This window comes from Henckelia pumila, chromosome 1, assembly GCF_033568475.1.
Source record: "Henckelia pumila isolate YLH828 chromosome 1, ASM3356847v2, whole genome shotgun sequence".
Taxonomy (NCBI): domain Eukaryota; kingdom Viridiplantae; phylum Streptophyta; class Magnoliopsida; order Lamiales; family Gesneriaceae; genus Henckelia; species Henckelia pumila.
In genome coordinates this window covers 118,814,265-118,835,122 of record NC_133120.1, presented here as the reverse complement: position 1 = coordinate 118,835,122, position 20,858 = coordinate 118,814,265, and the positions used below count along the sequence as shown (strand labels likewise).

Genomic DNA, 20,858 nt, shown 5'->3' with positions numbered 1-20,858 from the left:
TTGTCTTATTATTTCCAATTTTCATTCCCCTGAGTTAATCCATAATCAATTTAAATCAACTAAACTATGAAGTATGAAAACTTACGTCGGATAGTGGCTTAGTGAAGATATCTGCCACTTGTTGCTCAGTTGAAATATATTCAAGCCGAATGTATCTCGAATGAAGTGATGTGTGATGTTAATATTATTTGTTTTGAAAACTCTTTAGATGAGTCAATTCTACTCATATTTCAAATAAAAATAATACTTTTGACATAAAAATTAATAATTTTTTTGAGTGCCTTAAATAGGAAATCTGTCTTACAAAATAAACTCGTGAGATCGTCTCGCATGAGTTTTTATGTTAATTTTGTTTTGGATTATAATTATTCCAACATATGTTTCCCACATGCAATACACGTGCATTATTTCTAGTTATTAAAAAGATCTCTATAGTTTTAGACAATTCCCAATTATATCTTTTTTCTTTCATCAACCCAAATATGTCCCCATTTACCAAAATAATACCCTAAATTGTCCCTCAAGCTAAAAAATACATATAATACCCCTAGTTTCTAATTATATTTATTAGGACATGAAAATGGTATCAGAGCCTATGTATATTTTTATTCAGACATACGAAACTATTATTACTTTGTAACTCACTTGGTAGAGGAGGAGATTTCTTCTTAAATAATGGATCCGAACATATTTTCGATATTTTTTAGTTTCAGAATTTATTTTAATATTTGGAAATCTTTAAACAAGAAGATCTAACTACGGTAAGATATTAGAAAGAGTTGGAAGCCGATCATAATATTAAGGTAAATTATGATTCAAAATCATAAATTCTTAGAAATTATTCCGGATTCATCTAAGATCTCGAGAGATCTTAGATAAATTCCAAATAAAATACAAAATATGGCAATCGGCTGTATTATGTACCACAATAAATTGAAGTTATCCTTAAAAACCAAGAAAAAATTATGGAAACTTTAAAGAATATAAAACAAAGATCCAAAACCTAGAACACAACCTAGTTCTAGTCAAACGGTCATGGGAGGAAGATTACCACCATCATTTGTTATAGAAACTCTTTTACATCAGAGGATAAAAGCCAAAGTGGTGCAAAAACCTCTGACTGACGAAGAAAAATTGATCAATCCAATCAAAACTGTCTCAGAAAAGAAAAACTAATGACACCTATAAAAATGATTGGTCTTAAGGATCTACAAGACCTAGCAGAATCATTCGCAAATCTCAAGGTCTTAGATCTAAAAATAAACACAAATAGGGGTGATCAATCTCTAGTAAGACAGATTACACAAGGAGAAGAAAGTGTGGGATCCCATAACAAAAATATGAGAGAAAACCATACAGACATCATAACGGGAGGAGAATCACACCCAGCAGGGACAAGGTCAAGAAGGAACCGAATTTCCTTGCACCAAAAAACCTATGGGAAATTTTTTTTAGAACCAATACATCCTTACGGGGTCATGTTTAACCTTGATGTAATGGATTTTGAAAACAGAGAAGATCTTATACATGACTGGACGTCAGCTATGAGAATCGCATCAGGAACACTTGATCTGATAAATAAGGATGCATCAGACTTTTAGAAATGAGTTTATGGGATCGGTAAATATCTCTTGTGAAATGACATCAACAGAAACCAAAAAATAGCCATTGTCGAAGAATCCCTTAGTGAAATAGCCGGAAAAATGGCCACCATATTTTAAGCACAATTTATATGTGTGGATTATTTTAATAGTCAATAATATACAGAGAATAGGGAAAAATATACTCAAGCTCTATATATTCTTGAATTAGAAGAAATATGTTTAATAGATGAATACATTATGTTATTCGCTAAATACAAATGAAATTCAAGAGTCGAAGAAAGCACAACAACGAAACTTTTTTACTCCAAATTTCCAAGTCCCTGGAGAGAAATGCTAATGAGAGAGTGCGTCCTAGGAAATCCAGATACTCTGGATCAAAGATCCTCATTTCCTAAAGGAAAATTGAAAGGGCACGTGTCATTAATAACATTTAATGATCAAACAACCAGGATTAATTAATATAAATAGTGAAAACGGGTTAAAAATTTTCGTTTTGGGCATACAAATATTTTGACATAACCTATCCATAAGTAGGACATCCCAAAACCTGTACAACACAATTAAACTCGAAAATAGAGTCATATCACAAATTTACAACCTATAGCCACACTGGCCAGGACTAAACACATGCAGATTCAGAAAGGCTCGAACACACCAACATCAATTCAAAACAAAATCAAAACTAGCATTACAAATACACAAGACATCTCCCCGATAAATATAGAACTCACTAATTTAATGTAGTATATATACATATATCTTGAAACTATACTCCACAACTCGTCTCATTCGATGTAACTAGATGACGCTCCACCAGAAGCATCCAATCCCCTTGAAAGACCTGTTATGGAATCACAAACCACCACAGCATAAATGAAATACAGAGGTCGGACCCCAGTATGACGAACTAGTAAAATTACGACAAATATATCGTACATGAAATAAAATCAAGTCAGATGCAATGAAATTCAATGAAATGCATGACAAGTATCAATGAAATAAGGGATACCACATGGAGTCCAAACGAAACGTATCATAATAATATCAGTGGCCACTTGTTCTGGGAACGCAACAGACCTCATATCATCACTGCTCATCATTCACGTAGCATCGAGGGCATGGTTTCTACCTGCTCGACCTCGTGCTATCTCAGGAGTGCACTAAATAATGTCACTCGATCCATCGATGACTCAATACATCTCACCAGATCAATATAAATAGCAGTCAAAGGAGTCAAGGTTCAACGTGCTATGAAAAACTGTTAACATGCTTATTTGACGAATATCCCTTAATATTTGTCAATAAAAATGTGTTAATTGGGCTCGAATCAAAGTTTACGACATAAGAAACAAAACCCCTCAACCAATTTTGAGTTTTCGGAAACATATGGTGGCGAAAAACAGCGTGAAAGGGAGACGGGTTTCCGGGAGTCGCGATAAAATATGAAAAATAGGTAAAAAAATATAGCTCTCGTTGAGAGCTTTCCATCTGTATATTTACTTTCAGATTTCATTGACCAATGGAGGAAAAACGAAGCCATGAAAGTGATGGAAATGGTGAAGAATTTGAGGAGGAAGAAGCTTACGGGAGAGAAGAGAGAGAGACGCGTGGAAAGAATACTGATGACATACTTTCTATTTTATGGTACACATGTGATGATTTGTGTCTTTTTTTACTATGTTAAAACTTGATCTGGTTGATTTAATTTTTGTGTTGTAAAATTCAAATATGTATTTTCATATCGTCATAAATTCGATGTTTTCTAATACATATTTTTAAATATACGATTAAATTATTGGGATTAATTATTTTAATTTCGTACTTTAAAATAATGATTACAAAATCTTGCCAATTAATTAGGAAATTAGCATCATGTCTTACAAAAATTGGTAGAATGGTGTCATTTGGAAGCTTTACAAAAGAACTACAAAAGGATGAGGGATATTAATAAACATAATCCTTTATGTTGTAGAGAAAATGACCTTCCAAAAATTATTGGAAGCAACCTACAAAGGTAGAAAAGGAAGAGCTATCCATATGCCAAAAGTGGAACATGTAGAAGAAGTTACTGGGAGACAAGAACAATATGGTACAGACAGAAGACCAGATCTTACAAATCTGGACAAAGAAATGGACCATCAAGTAATAGGATTTCATCCCAAGCATTGAACTCAACTCAAAGCACGGGTCGAACCCTGACGAGAAAAACTTTTAGAAGAACTCACACCAGAGCCAATGAAAGTTTTAAAGATTTCAATTGCTGGACATGTGGAGCAAGGGGTCACATTTCGATCAATTGTCCAGAAAACGAGAGAAAGGGAATAAAGAGTTTCAAATCTACTCCAGATATTGAAAATTCGATTTATTACCAAGATCTAATTCAAGTATACTAGTTTGAGGATATTCCCTCAGACGAAAGTAGATATTAAGAGGAAGAAATTTTGAGTCCAGAAAGTCAGATGGAGAGACTGTAGTACCCCGTACCCGAAATTGGTAATTAAGAGATTAATTGTGTTAATTAAACCAATTTGGTATCGGACGGATCGGAAGCTTCGATGCAGGATCGGAAGCTCCAATCGATATTACGTCATGCATGACGTGTGGCAGGATCGGAAGCTCCGATCGCCCTATCCAAAGTCAACTAGGGATATTTTGACACGTGGCGGATAATGCAAGATCGGAAGCTCCGATGGCAGGATCGGACGTTCCGATCGTGTTCGGATGTTTCGATCGCGGTTCGGAAGCTCCGATTGCCGTCTATAAATAGGGGGTGCCGAGCTCATTTTTGAAGTGCACCATTCCTCTCTTCTCTCTCAATTCCTTAGCCTTCTAACTCAGATCTAAGGAATTCTAGGCGTCCCATGGGGAATCCGAAAGTGGCATATCGATCCAGGCGTCGTAGCGGAGCTGTGGCCTAGTTTTGAGGCACTCGATAGCAAATGGCTAACGACGGACGAAGGTATAGCTTTTGCTTCCAATAAATATTTAGTAGTATGCAGTAGCTTAGTTAAGGCTTTTAGAGCACTTTAATGATAGTAGTATCATTTGGCAGTGTAGAGCAGACTATAGGCGTGGACCTAGAGTTGGTAGAGCTTGCACTGATTTGAGATACGGAAGTACTGTTCGAGATATCCTGATTGAGTATGCATGTATTATGTGACTGCATAGTTTATATGTCATTGATTTATGCTGCATTCATTTTCATACTGAGGTATCTCCTTCGAGATGTCTGTTAGTAGAGTTTTTCCCTATCCTGTTAGTGGTTGGACTTCCATCGATTTGGGTCCGGCATATCCACTTGTATTATGGTATGGGAGCCACCTCCTGAAGCGACGGCACAGCGTAATACATACCAGGGCCCGGTCTGTCTCTGTTATCTGATCCTTGACCTCGAGTTTATAGGGAGTTCACTTTGCATGCATGTATACTCATACTCTCGTACTGAGCGTTTTATGCTCACGTCTCGTACTCTGTGTTTCTGGACACCCTATTCCATGGGGCAGGTTTGCGATTGGACGAGGCGGGTGGATCCAAGAGGGGCTAGTCAGTGGTTGACCAGCTGGAGCTTCGTTTAGGTTTTATTTCTGTTGTTTTGAGGTTGATACAGCTATTCGATTTGGTTGTATATTAATTGGATAAATTACAGATTCCTTTACTTGGGATTGTATAATGTTTATGGTTTCCGCAGTTTATTCTGATATCTGTTTTATTAAGTTAATTGCATGCCTAAGCTCTGTTAGTAGGTGATCCCCGTAAGGGTCACTACATTTATGGTATCAGAGCATGCAAAAGTATTCTTGGGATTTAGTCTCATCATGAGGTATTTTTGTAGATGGCAGATCGTGATGACCAGAGTTCTCATGGCAGTATTGGTGGGCGTTGGGGTGATGCCGACCGAGAGCATCGTCGAGAATGGCGTCATCGTCATCATGACGACGAGCATTTCACTATGCGTCGATTCTTAGCTATGGGTCCTAAGCCCTTAGTTGGAGGTGAGTCTCTGGAGGATGCGGAGAACTGGTTAGACCGCATGGAGACGACTTTTCAGACTTTCCAATGCACCGAGGAGCAGAAGATGGAGACCCTGGGTTATCTTCTGGATGGTCGTGCGCGCAGGTGGTGGAGGTTTACTTCTGAACCTTTTGTGGCGGCGAGAGGAGTGGCCACCTGGGCCGAGTTCCGCACAGCTTTTCAGAAGTTGTATTTTCCTCCTGCACTCCGACAGTCGAAGGCAGGCGAGCTACTGAGTCTGCGACAGGGATCCATGTCTATCGATGAGTATCAGCAGAAGTTCTTTGATCTGCTATCCTATTGCCCCGAGATTGCTGATAGCTCTGGGATGAAGTATAATTTGTTCCTTCAGGGCCTTAACCCTAAGATCCATGACCGTGTGGCGGTTGGCGACGACATGTCCTATGAGGGTTTGGTGAGCCGTTGTCACCAGGCGGAGGACAGCATTCAGCGGAATAGGTTTTTCTCTCAGTCAAGACCTGCTAGTTTTTTTGGGTCCCCGTGCCCAATCTTTCAAGAAGTCTGGATCTACTTCTTCTTCCTCTGGCTCTGCTGGTATTGTCCGTTTCGGTAAGAAGGACAAGTGTGATCACTGTGGGAAGAACCATCCATCCGACAAGTGCCGTAGAGCTTCTGGAGCTTGTTTCCGTTGTGGAGAGACTGGTCATATCCGGAGGGATTGTCCACTATCTGGGGGAGGTGGTTCTGGTTCTGGTTCAGGATCTGGTTCTCAGGCCACCGTTCAGCAGAGGTCACAGGGATAGCCTGCTGGGAGTTCTCATTTGAGGCCACGAGCTTCTGGCCAGGTGTTTGCCCTGAGACATGATTAGGCAGTGGAGGAGAATGAGAAAGTCATCGCAGGTACATTTCTGCTTTATGGTATACCTGCTCTTGTACTTATTGACACTGGTGCATCTCATTCCTTCATTTCTGCACGTTTTGTTAAGAGGCATAAGTTACCATGCATTGCACTAGACGTAGTGATGTCTGTTTCTACTCCGACGGGCCAATCTACTTTGGCTAAGCGTCTAGTGATGGGTTTCCCTTTAGAGTTTGAAGGGAACATTCTGTTAGCGAATCTCATGGTCCTGGCGATGGACGACTTTGATTGCATTCTGGGAATAGATATGTTGACTACCTATCAAGCTTCAGTGGACTGCTATCAGAGATTAGTACGCATTCATCCAGAGGGGAGTGAGAGCTGGTTTTTCTATGATGAGGGAGCGCGACCTCCGATGCCTTTGGTATCAGCTTTGAGAGCCTGTCGAGCTCTAGAGTCTGGCGGGGAAGGCTACCTTATCTATGCAGTTGATTTGTCCGCTGAGAGTTTTGGGATAGAGAGCATTCCTATTGTGGATGAATTTCCAGATGTATTTTCTGATGAAATTCTGGGTTTTCCTCATGTTAGGGAAGTCGAGTTTGGCATAGAGTTGATGAAACGACCCTAACTCTCTAATTATAAATAAATATGCGGAATTTTTTTTTTATTACTTACTAAATAAAAATATGTACATACATGCCCATACATATATGCACAGAATAAATAGATTTAAAAATAAATAAATTAAATAAAATGCAACCTTTAATAAATTAAATATCTGAGTCAAACATTTAATAAAATACTGTCATAAGCAAAATAAATAAAGTTTGCATGCACTGAAAATTGTTAAATAAAATATCCCAAATCACAACCACTGAAAATAATTAAAATATAACATGCTAAAAATTCGAGACATGCATAAAGACTCAGACAACGGTCACGGGGGATCACTGCCAGTCTGCTCATACGTCCTCGCCGCCGGTAGGAGCTACATCCTCCTCCACGTACTCACCTGCACCATACTAGTGTAGTGAGCCTAGAGGCCCAACATGCTAACATAACAAGGGTTGAAGCTAATTTAAATCACTTTAATACTAATACATAACTTATACATGAATGAGCATGCTTAAAAAAAATATCATTGACATCAAATAACTTGAATTAACTTAAATATCATAACATAAATAATACATACATTGTTGAGCAAAGTATTTTCTAACATAGCATGGTTGTATCCATAGTATAACCCTAAATCATACATTAAATACTGATTAGCGTGGAAATCAACGTACGTGGCGGTGACGAATCACCTCTTAAATTGGCAGTAAACTGACCTTCAATAGTTCACATATGGGGACGAATCCCCCTCAAATTGTCACACTACTTCAACTCCCAACATAAAATATTTTCTTTTGCTCAACCTTAAACATTAAATCATGCATAAAATTATTTCATGAATGCATGCACTTAAATAAAATGTGTGTCCCTCATAAGACATTCCTGACCCAATAACAACTTATTCTGGCCCAATGGGCCCAAAAGCCCAAAGACTGGCCCAATAACTTCCTTGGGCCTCAAGGCCCATAAAAATTAGTGGACTCACTTAATTAATTTAATTAAGTCTAAAAATATTTAAACTCAACCCAAAATAATTAATGGAGCCCAAACAAATTTTTAGATTTAATTAGGCCCATTAAACACTTAATTAAACTTAAAACCTAAAAATAAAAATACTCGAGCCCGACTAACTTAACCCGGACCCGGACCAACCCGACTTGACCCACTACCATCCAGACCCGACCCAGGCCCTTGACCCGACCCGGAACCAGTCCTAACCCTTAACCCAAACCCCCTCTCTTCCCTGCAGCCCGCGGCCATGAGCAGCAGCCCTTCTAGGGCTGCTGCCGCCCTGCTCCGGCTGCCTCTGGCCGGAGCCCCGCCGCCCAGATGTAGCCCACGTCTGGGTGGTTCGAACCTAGCCCATGCCTAGACCCCATGCACCCTGAGCCACAGAACCCGAGCCCCCTTCCACGAAGCCCTAACCTGCGTCCCCCCTTGGCCGATCGCCTCTTGGCTCCAAGTCTGGGCTCGTTTGGCTTGAGCCACTCGAGCCATTCGAACCTAGACTCACCTTAGGCAACCTAGAGACCTTTACCAACAGCCTAGACACAACCATGGCAAACCAAACGTGAAAATGATCAAGAAACACAAGAACAAATGCATACAACCGAACCGATCCCGTTTTGTTTCTGAAAATTTTCGAAGGAATTCTGATTCTCACGCACACACACACACATAATAACTGATATGGTACAAAAAAAAAATAAAGAATCATGCCTTGATAATTAAATCGACGAAGATAGATGCGTTTACGGGCTCCGGGACGACGAACGGACCAAAAACCTTCAAAAGTTGGCTATGGATTCCTCCTTGGCTGATGGCTTGATGAAGAAGATGATGGAGGATGGGTGTGTTGGCTGAGTGAGGGTAATCGGGTGAGGGGTTGGGTAGATTAGGTTAAGTTTTGGTTTTTAAAATAATTAAAATTAGTTAGATAGATAATATCATTTAATTAGATTAGTAATATACATAAAATGTAAAATTTTAAACTCTTAAAAATACAAAATAATCTACTATCAAACATAAATCCCGAAATTAAAAATTAAGGGAATTTTAAAAATACTAAAAAGTCATTATTTTGGCTTATTTTGAATAAAAACGGACTCCTAAAATTATATAAAATTAAATACTAAAAATATTGAGGAAATAAAACTCAAAATAATATTTTTGGGCTCTAAAAAGACTCATAAAATAATTTGGATAGAAAGCTGTCATTTCGTCCGTCCACGGTCCCGTCTACGCGATCAAAAACAATTAAATACTAAAAATCATAAAATCACCAATTATGGGTTAAATGCTTAAAAATTAATTAAATCATGCACAAATAATTCCACATAATTATTTAACCCATAATCTAAAATTCTAAATAAATAAATTTCCTAATTATGCATGCGAATTCACGTATTTAAAATACCGGGTGTTACAGTTGATGCCGGGTACTTCACCTATTTCTCGAGCACCGTATCGTCTGGCTCCGTCAGAGATGCGTGAATTGAAGAATCAGCTACAGGATCTTTTGGACAATGGGTACATTCGTCCTAGTGTATCTCCTTGGGGAGCTCCTGTTCTTTTTGTAAAGAAGAAGGATGGGTCGATGCGGTTGTACATTGACTATCGGCAGCTGAATCGTGTCACTGTGAAGAACAAGTATCCGTTGCCTCGTATTGATGACTTGTTTGATCAGCTGCAGGGCACGTCAGTTTACTCCAAGATTGACTTGAGATCTGGGTATCATCAGTTGAGAGTCCGTGATCAGGACGTAGCCAAGACTGCATTCCGTACTCGCTATGGGAATTACGAGTTCCTAGTGATGCCATTTGGTTTGACTAATGCGCCGGATATATTCATGGATTTGATGAACCGTGTATGATTTTTGAGTACTCAAACATATGTTGCAAGTTCACGTTAATAAAGATGTTTAGATTTTATACTCAAAATCTTATTTTTTGTACTCGATTTTGAACAATTAGTGCTCAAATATCATGTATTTATACCATATTTTTAATGTTTTGTACTCAATTTTATCCGAAAAAATATAGTGGGCCCAGGGAGTGCAAACAACTTTTTTTTTTTTTTTCTGAAAGGGACTGATTCTTAATTTGATTTTGGGTCTAGGAACTGACAAAACATGTGGGTTCAGGGAGTTTAAACAAAGTTTTTTTTTACAGGGACTGATCACCAAATTAGATTTAGGTTTGGGGACTGAATCATAAATTACCCATAAAGAAATCTATGTTATCAAAACTAAAATAAAATAAACATATATATATATATATATATATATATATATATATATATATATATATATATTCAAAAACCTTTAAAGTAATTTCCGAGCATCCCAAAGAATCCGTTGTTCGCCGACAGCAAATTCAACCAGCCCACGAAAAAACGGCCAAACCCCGCCAGTGGGTTCGACACAGCCTGCAGAAGCTTCTGAGCCATCACCGAAATGAAGATGATCCATCTATGGCGAAATGGCTCGTCCCCCATGACGCCATCGGGGCAGTCCACGAATTTCCTTTTGCCCACATCGCTAGACAATAATATTTTGGTCAGCTCTAGTATACTAGCTTTCTCTGGTTGAAGAAGCATGTAATCTCTGGAAAATGACTTGTTGCATTCCACAGAAGAAGCCATTTTTTCTGTCTTTCTTTGTGAATGTGGGAGAGATAATTGTTCAAAGAGTATTTGTTTGAAGCTGAAGATTAAGATATCAGAATATATATATATAGGAAAAATTTTGCAATGTGTGTTATTGCAACGCATCAATTGTAGAATAGAACAAAGTTGTTACGACAAAAAAATAATTAAAAAAAATATCTAAAGTGGTAATTATTTAGTGTCCCCTCATTTTAAAAGCAATGGATCAATTATGGAAGAGGATAATATAGTACTGTACCAGGTCTCGACAATTTTATAGCTGGCAGGCTATATATTAAAAATAATAATTTAAAAAATGGCATGTTGTTCAATTGAATATGTCGACTGCAAAAAAAAATAAAAATAAATAAAAAACAAATTGGGTAATTGGATCCCTTGTAAACAGTGCTTGCAACGAGGTAGCATCGAAACATCCCCACAAAATGGTGGAAGCACTACCACACCTTTTGTTAGGATAGTGCGGAAAAAAGTCGACTGACAGATTGAACTTAACAACAAGATGGTCGACTGAATGATAATTATGTGAGTTGATTGAATGAAATGCTAGTAAGTATATAAGACAGACTTTGTTTATTGATATTCGCAGACTCAACTGCTCATACATTACCTCTTATTCTACAAAAGAATGATCCACTAGAAGACTCTGATCTATATATACAACCATTTTTAAAAACTCAATCCAATCTTAGGACTTATCACACTGCCTAAATCAGAACTCATAGCACCTTAATTGAATACAATCCTTGACTGATTCTTTAAAATAGTGTTTTACAAATTACACTAAACTGATCTTAATGATCGAGAAGCGTTACAACTCGATACACTGAGCACAAAGTGATCCAACAATGATCAAATAAAACTTAAAATGTGTGCTTGTGTTCTTCGGCTCGAATATGATCTTCAAAATAACACTTGAACTCTTAGAAAATGTCTTTCAATTGAATTTCACAAATAGTAGCAGAATTCTATGGAGCCGGCCGCTTCCTAGAAAATTTTTATCTTGATTCAAATGTATTCGTTTTATTGTAACTGTTTTCTTGTATTTTGCCATGTCATTGTTCCCGAAAAATAGTATATTGTAATGCGGCTTCACATTTTGAATGTAGCAGTGTACGGGAATCCTTATCCAAAGGTTAATAGCTTCGATTGATGGTCTTTGAAAAACTGGTTGACTGAATATAGTATGTAAGTTCCAGTTGCGCTTCATTCAGCCTTCCTTGTTTGATTCAATCTCGCTCTCGATCGTCTAGTACAGTTGAACGACTTGTCCAGTTGCGATACTTTCATTCGTCTAGTTCATTTGGACAAGTTCAGCTGAGCTCTTGGCAGTGTCATACTTGAGATTTTAATTTTGTCCTGAATCGAATTTTTTGAACATAGGCCCCCTTAAAATGAACTATTAATTTTATCAATTAAAACTATAAAATATAAAATAAAACATACAAATTTTATGATTCATTATTTGTATATAGTACTCAAAAAAATTAGAACATTTAAAATATCAATGTGATTTTAAACCTAACAATACCTTTATATATTTTGTGAGGACTCGGGCACTAATCTCTCAAATCATAACGAATTAATTCCAAGATCAAATAATATCATTTAATCCAATAACATGAATTAATAATAAGCAATCAAGGCATAAAAAAAAATTTTTTTTTTAAAACAACAAGGCCTCGCTCGATCGGTTACAATTAGCCGATCGAGCGAGCACAAGTTCAGCAAGTTTCTGCCCGCCAATCTACACTTCCTCGCTCGATCGGTTGAAGTTCACCGATCGAGCGAGAATGCTCTATACAAAAAAAAAATCAGAATCTGCTGTTGCTGTCCAGGCTAACCATGCTATAAGATCATCTAACAACTTATGCCAATGCTACACCATCATATCCAAGAGAATATAAACAAGTTCATGCTAACTCCTCTAAGATATATCAAGCTAATGACATAAATAACACTAGCATATTCATAACTAAGAGCACATGATACTACAACAAGATAAGTCTCATTTCTTCATATAAACCAATTCAAGTTTACATGTAGCATCTAGAAAAATAACTCAACTAGATTTCAAGATAGCAACAACATATACATCTAGATTCAAGACTAGTCTCAAGCTTTAATAAAAACATCAAAATATGAAAAGATAATAAAGTTTCAACCAATGTTTCAACGTCTCAACATTGGAATCCAAATCTAACATATTTGACAAAACAAAAACTTCTTCTAACACCCGAGTCTCCACTCTAATCTCTCAATATCTTGTTTCCATGACAAGTCTGACTCGTATATTCTTCAACCTGATGCAATGCACACATACAAGCAAAACAACAGCCGGATAACTCCGGTGAGAATAAATCTCAGTATGAAAGACATCTATATAAATCAAATAGAAATAACTCAATCAAGTAATTTACTATTACAATCAACAATTTCCTTATACCTTACCTGCCGGATGTCTTTCAAATAAACTCATTCAATATTATAAAGACTCGAATACGGTTGAAGGTTAAAGGATTCAAGTCTTACATAATCGATAATTTAAAAATTCATATCGTTGGGATCCCGGAAATATAATCAGGCCATAAAAAAATTAAGCCTCCCACCTACACTCCCGCTCGGGGAGGTAAAATCTGATATTCCCTGGACTGTGAACACTATATTGAGAACCGTGGCAAAAGAAATCACGTCAGATCCCTAGCCTCTCGCATATAAGTTCACCACGTCCAATATTTTCTTTTCGATTCTGTTTTCAAGGTTTCGAAAGAATTGTGGCTCAAAGGGTTTACTCTCAACTCTATAATCAATCTACCACAACTCAACACTTCAAAATAATCTAAACCAACAATCTCAAATAAATTATCCATCATATATCTCAACAAGAAATCATGTTGAAAGCAAACAACTCATATATCAATTAACTCAATCAACTAAGTCAAGTAATTCATAGAATCATATAAGATTAAGTAAAACACCTAATCATGCAAGTATGTGATTTAATAAACTCGAAAACCACCACGTCTTTGAGTTATACTACCTGTCGAATTAATGTCGAATCATACCTTTAATCTGAACTCAAACCTCTGAAACTCTCGTACTACTTGATCAAACATAAGCTGTCCAGAATTCTGCTCAATCCTTCTTGTGATTTCAACTCTAGTTGTGTCCAACTTGTAGCTCAAGCTCAAATCAATTCCAGACTCGTCGACTCGACTTCGATACCTTCAACTTCAAGTTCTGAAATTAAGGTTTATACAACTCCTCATTAGCTTCTCAAATTCATTTCAACTCATCAAGGTTTCATCAACTTCAAATCTTATCCCATTAACCAAAAATTCAACCGATGGCGAAGTAATTCGAAACCGATGATTCTAATACTTTAAACATCAATCAAACATTGATATCTAACTCATAATACTATCATCCCATCACTACTATTTTGAAATTAACACTTGCATTTTCCAAAAATTCGACAAACGAGAATCGACGGCGTAACGATTCGAATTCGATAATTCCAAAAACATTAACATCAATATTTCTACCATCTACAACTCATAATATATTCAATCCATTAGCCCAATTTCGAAAATACCATCTCCAATATTTCAGAATTCTCTAAAATCTTGCAAAAATTGTAAACATGTCCAAACGACGATCTTTTTGCGGACCGACTTAAATATACTATCGTCGTATATACTAGAACACGTTTATACAATCAAATCGTAATTCTAACATCATCTTAAAATTCAAACACGATAGAATTTAGCCAAACTTACGTCAAAGTGTAGCACTCGAAGCCGTGATCGCAAATATATTATCAATTTGAAATTCTACCAACCGGATCAATTTCTACAATTTTTGAAATGAAAAGAAACGGCCATGGAAGCTCATTTCTTGATCTCTCGGCTTTGCTGCTGAGTTTGGAAAGTGAAGAAAGTGATTACACGTTTCAACACATGCAAATATATCTAAAGTTGACAAGTCAACTCTTTAATTTCACCTTGGTCCCTAAGCTTCCTTTGAAATTGAAATTTAATCTTAAATCAATCTTCCACCTTGGAGCTGAAATTCTGATACCCTTCCACCATTATACACGTATATATATCTATATACATGCCACCTTTCCAATAAAATAAGATATTTGCATTTTAGTCCCTGAAAATTTGATATTTGCAATTCAGTCCCTGCTCGAGTTTTTTCTTCCAATTAAATCCTTTAATTCTCGGAACATGGAATTTAAATCTTAAATCCCACAAATATTCAATTAGAATATTTATTTTTTTAATTTAAGGATCCCGAATTTTAATTCTCAAAACCCGTAAATTCTCAAATTAAATATTTTCGGCTCGGAAATTAAATCTCTAATTTCCATAAATTCCAAATTGAATATTTTCCAAATACGAAATTTAAATCTCTAATTCCATAATTAATATTCATATTTTCAGGGCCTTACATATTTATATATAATAATAGAACTGATTTTTTTGGGCTCCCTCCAATCTTGGGTCCTGAAGCGAATGGCTTCATCAGATTGTGCTCAAGTTCAGCCCTGGATCTTCGACAGTTTTTGCCTACTTAGTTCGTCAACACCAAAATTGATAATTCTCCAACAATTTCTCTCTTTTTGGTGTTGGCAAAAAATTAGACTTTGAATCCATTCTTCAAGCAAATCTTCAACCGAACTTCAGTTGATCTTTCCCCTCACTGTGTGCCATTTTCCAAAATACATTCTTTTCTTGTTTTTTTGGCAACACATGAGGTCTTCAAAACACAACTCTTGAACAGTCTTCGTCTCTATCCTGCTGATGTTCTTCTTTTCTTCTCTTTTTTCCCCTTAACTGATGAACTCCTCAATTCAGATCTCTTTGAGATAGTCAGTTGAGCTTGGTCTTTGGATGAATCACGACTGGATCATCACTTTATCAGTTTAGCTCTGCTCAACTGCTTCAGTCTGTCTATCCAAGACTGATTCAGTGTAGTTCATATCTTCCTCTTCAACTGTCATTCTCCCTTAATCTTTGCTCAACAAGAATTTGACACCACTATCGGAATGAATATCCAGTTGGGGTCTTAAGTGATTTGAAGGAACAGTATCTATCAGTTGTCTATCTTCATTCGATCATCTGTCTGTAACACAAATTGCTTCTTTTCTCTTCAGTTCATGTCACTTGTTAACTGCATACACAAATATTGAATATATTCTATGATCCACATACCTGCTAACTGGTTGACCACTAGCAGATTTCCATCGAGGTTGTGCATAAACAGGTGCATGTGGGTGATGTGCGTGATATGCATATGATTGTTTCACCTTCCCCACATCATGAGTCGGCCTATATTTTCTTTGAAAAGGCTTTCTATCATAGTCTTAGATATGTTTATCATTCATTGAGCCATATTTGGATCAACTGGTCCTCCAGTCGTGTCTTACACTAGAGCTCTATATCCTAGGCCAAAATTTCTGCCATTTTTCTAAAATTCAACTGCTTTATAAATTTGCGGGGCAGGGACGTTACTTTGTTCATGTACCAAATTGGACTTAAAAAAATGAATGTATTTCTCTCTACATATTTCCAGTTTTGGTTGAGTATTAACTTCAGAATTGCTCACCTAGACCAGTCCTGTCTCCAGCTAGTCTCTGCAGTTCTTGCATTTCAGTCAAGGTAACTGAATACTTAGAGAGTGTTTGGATAAAATTATTTAAAAGATCTTATAGTCTCCTAAAATGCTTATAAGTTGTTAGGACTTGTTTGAAAAATAACAGGTTAAAGTGTTTGGGTAAACTTATTTAAAAAAAACTTAAAGATGTTGATATGTTTGGTATTATAAGATCTTTTTATTGTCAAAATTACCAAAAAGAGTATAATGCTATGAAGATAATGTTTCGAATTATAATTTATATATATGCGAAAATAGTTTTATAATAAACTTATATGAAAAAAATAAAACTATTTTAAAATTTTAATTTTTAAAAAATATTTATTTGGATTTTTAAAAAATAATAATATTTAATATTTAATGGGTGAAGAAAATGATGAGGATTTATGAAAATATTCAAGGATATTTTGGAGAGATAGAATGTTAAAATAAGATATTTTTTAAAAAAAGTAATGTCACTTTACTTTTTGAAAAACAATTTATAAGCTGTCAAAAAACTTATTTTGACAGCTTATAAGTTGTTTGGAAAAAATTTTACCAAACAAATTTTAAGAGCTTATAAGCTTCAAAACAACTTATAAATTGTTTTGTAGAGCTTATAAGCTCAGTCAAGTCTTGAATAAATTTTAAGAGTTTATAAGCTCCAAAACAGCTTATAAGTTATTTTTGTAGAGCTATAAACTCAGCCAAACACCATCTTATTCAAAGTCTTGAACATCTCATTCAATTTCAGATTACATAATTGTAACTGATGATTCTTAACTTGTATCATATCATTCTCAGTTTTCAGCTTAGCAATATCTGCCTCCAGATTTATCTTGTCAAGGGATCTGGCATATCACTTTAATTGTCTGGCTTTGAATTCCTCGAATGACAAAGAAAGCATTTGAAGTACACTTGTCATTTCATGCAATGCATCAATTAACTATTCACGTGTAAAGTTGTTAAATTTGAAATCAAATACCTTCTCACTAGGAAATTCCAGTTCTGCATCAGTTTTGATCTGCAGGTAAATGATCTCTTATTCATCATTTGAACTTATATATGCTTGATCAACATTGGTCATAAAGCACATGGTTGGTTATCATCACTTTGGCTTGATGTGCTTTCTGAGCAGCAGGGTTTATCGGTTGATTCGGTCAAATGACTCATGCACTGATCAGCTGATTCAGTCTTCTCGCCTAACTCAATCAAATTCTACCAAATGTCCTTGGCAGTTGGGAAAGTATTGATCTTCTTGAAAGTGTGGTTGTCCAAAGTGTTGTACAAAATGTCTTGGAAATGTTTTCAAGATTGACAATATTCTTTTCTTCACTGATCCACTCATACCTTAATTTAGCATTAATAAGTACAGGAACATCTGTGATTGTATATCACATCTCATCGTGTACAGCTGCTAATGATATTGTAACCTCAATCTCCATTCATCAAAGTCTTCAGCAGAGAACATGGGAATGGTGCTTGTAGATTCTATCTTGAAATGATCAGTGTTCAGAGATGAGAAAGAACCTCGTTCTAATACCACTTGTTAGGATCGTTTAGTGTGTGTAGAGGGGGGTGAACACACATTTTTAAATTTTCGCTCCTTGCAAAATTGAGTTCAGTTGGGTTGGCAAATAAAGTGTTATTTCTCGTTTGTCGATGTCAGTTGACTAACTGATAGTGCAAAAATAAGTCGACTGACAAATTGAACTTAACAACAAGGTGGTCGACCGAATGATAGTTATGTGGGTTGACTAAATGCAATGATAGTAAGTAAATAAGACAGAGTATGTTTATAGATGTTCAGAGACTCAACAGCTCCTACGTCACCTCTTCTTCGATCCACAAAGAAATGATCCACTAGAAGACTTTGATCTATACAACAATTTGTACAAATCAATCCAATCTTAGGACTTACCACACTGTCTAAATCAAAACTTCTAGCAACTCAACTGAACACAGTCATTGACTGATTATTTACAATAGTGTTTTACACATTACACTAAGCTGATCTTAATGAGAAGTGTTACAACTAGATACATTTTGCACAAAGTGAACCTACAATGATGGAATAAAACTTGAAGTGTGTGCTTGTGTTTTTCGGCTCGAATATGATCTTCAAAATAACAATTGAAATCTTCAAAAATGACTTTCATTCGACTTTCACAAATAGTATCAGAGTTCTATGGAGCCGGCCGCTTCCTAAACTGTCTTTTATCCCTATTTATAGGGCAAGAAAAAGGTCATATTGATTCAAATGTATCCATTTGATTGTAGCCATTTTCTTTTCTTTTTTCATGTCATTGCTCCCGACAAACAATACAATGTAATGCGGCTTCACAATTTGAGTGTAGTAGCGTACGAGAATCTTTATCCAAAGTATAATATCTTCGAGTCATGATGGTCTTTGAAATACTGGTTGAATAAATATAATATGTTTATGTTCTAGTTGCGCTTCATTCAGTCTTCCTTGATTGATTCAATCCCGCTCTACTCAACAGAATCTCTTGAAGGCTGGTCAAGTTGAGCGACTTATTCATCAGTTGCGATATTTATCGTTTAATTCAATTGGACAAGTTCAGTTGAGCTCTTGGATAATTTTTACCTACTTAGTTTGTCAACACCAAAACTGATAATTCTCCAACACCTTTATCTTTCTCTCGGACAAGGTTGTCCGAAAATTTCCTCACTAACTATCTCTTAGATTTTTAAATAAGTTTATAGTGAAACTCTTTAACAAATTAAAATTCCATCGTTAAAATATTATGATTTAAACATTTGACACCGCATTTCCATAAAACTATATATATGCATATATAATTTGTGCATAAATTTATTTCTCATAATATATTTCAGATTTGACTCGATTCATGAGCAAAAAAATTTCATATATAATTTGTCAATTATTTTTTGGTTTTGAGTTGGAGAAATTGTGATTGATATAATTGGCTCTTGAACACAAGAATTCATCCAAAACTTGATACCTTAATGTTAAATGAGCTATAATTTAATTTATCGACCCACATATTTGTCATAATTTTTATATGTGCCATTTTCTTTTTCATTAAACTTTAACTATATAATAAATTAATTTTTTTAAAAATTTGGAGTCCTAGTTTAAATTTTTGGTGTGCACCTCGGAGAGAGCTGTACGTGAGAACCATATTCGAATTTTGAAATTATCGTTGTATATTTCCTTTTCAAAGTTGAGTTAGATATTATTGTCAGATTATTGCACATGTTGCTGTCTATGTAAAAGTTTAATTATGCTTCTTCATTAAAAAAAAAAAAAAAAGTGTTTAATTATGTCCTTTACATTTTTAAATTTTTTTAAAGAATGGTATGAATTTAAGGTTATAAACACAAATTTGGAGGCTCGGATATTTCTTTTAACACGAATAAATATATATCTGGATAGATATAATTTCTAGCTTGTAACAAGAATATATTTTAAATATTTTGCATCGGATAATGTGAAAGTAAAGTAATAATTATTATTTTGGACAAAAAAACTAGAAATAATGATTCTCACGTGCAGAAATCTTTATATACTTAGATACATTTTTTTTAGTAAAGTAATAATTATTATTTTGGGCAAAAATAAGAAATAATGATTTTCACGTGCAGCAATTTGTATATACTCAGATACATTTTTTTTTTTTTTTGGAAGTAGCTCAGATACATTAATGCACGTGTTTAATTTAATTCAAACAGCTAGCTTGACTCCACAAAATAGGTGGACCCTCAAGACCAACCCAAGGAAAGATAGTAATTAGGATGTATGCTTAAATTTAAATATACTATCATATATATATATATATATATAAAACTGTAATTATACTAGCTAGCACCTTTTACCCATATTTGAAAATTTTAAAAAATATACACATTTAATAAATATATACACGAGAGAACTTGTAGTTCCTGTCATATGAGCTAGTGAATGTAATCCTTCTGGCTAAATACAATACCTGCGTACGTTAGTTAGACAAATAAATCACACCAAACAAGGCTATATGAGAAAGATTCGACTGAAAAAATATTATTGAACTCGTGCTTATTCGATTTTGTGTTCAATTATTCCACCACTCGAAACATCTCATAAAAACCGTTATATTTCTTTTTGGACATGGTTGAAGATGTATTGATTGCTCTTTATCTTTAATGAGTCTACACCTACCAAATAATTGCAATTCTGGTGGATGGGTCTACGCACATCATGTTCATCCATGAATTTATCGATAATTATATTTATTAGTTGGTCGGCAATTATACAAGTGGTCGTACAAATGAATATTTGACGATCCTAATATATTATAATGAAAATTTCCGGATTACATTTCATAACGGTTTAAAACACGAGTAAAGATTTGTGTGGTCAATATTTGAAAATATAGAAAGTTAATAATTCATTTTTTCATCCAAGATTTTTAATAATCTCGAGGTTTCAACAAAAGTAACATATGCAATTAACACTAAATTTTATTATCGAAATAATA

General features: G+C 35.4%; 1 long non-coding RNA gene across 1 annotated transcript; it reads right to left on the bottom strand.

The window, feature by feature from the left end:
- Nucleotides 1–7,179: 7,179 nt before the first annotated feature.
- On the bottom strand, nt 7,180–10,890 carry LOC140874983 (uncharacterized). Its single transcript, XR_012148280.1, has 2 exons — nt 10,374–10,890; nt 7,180–9,779 (listed from the first exon to the last, which is right to left on the bottom strand). It is a non-coding gene; the product is annotated as an uncharacterized lncRNA (long non-coding RNA).
- Between the last annotated feature and the right edge of the window lie 9,968 nt (nt 10,891–20,858).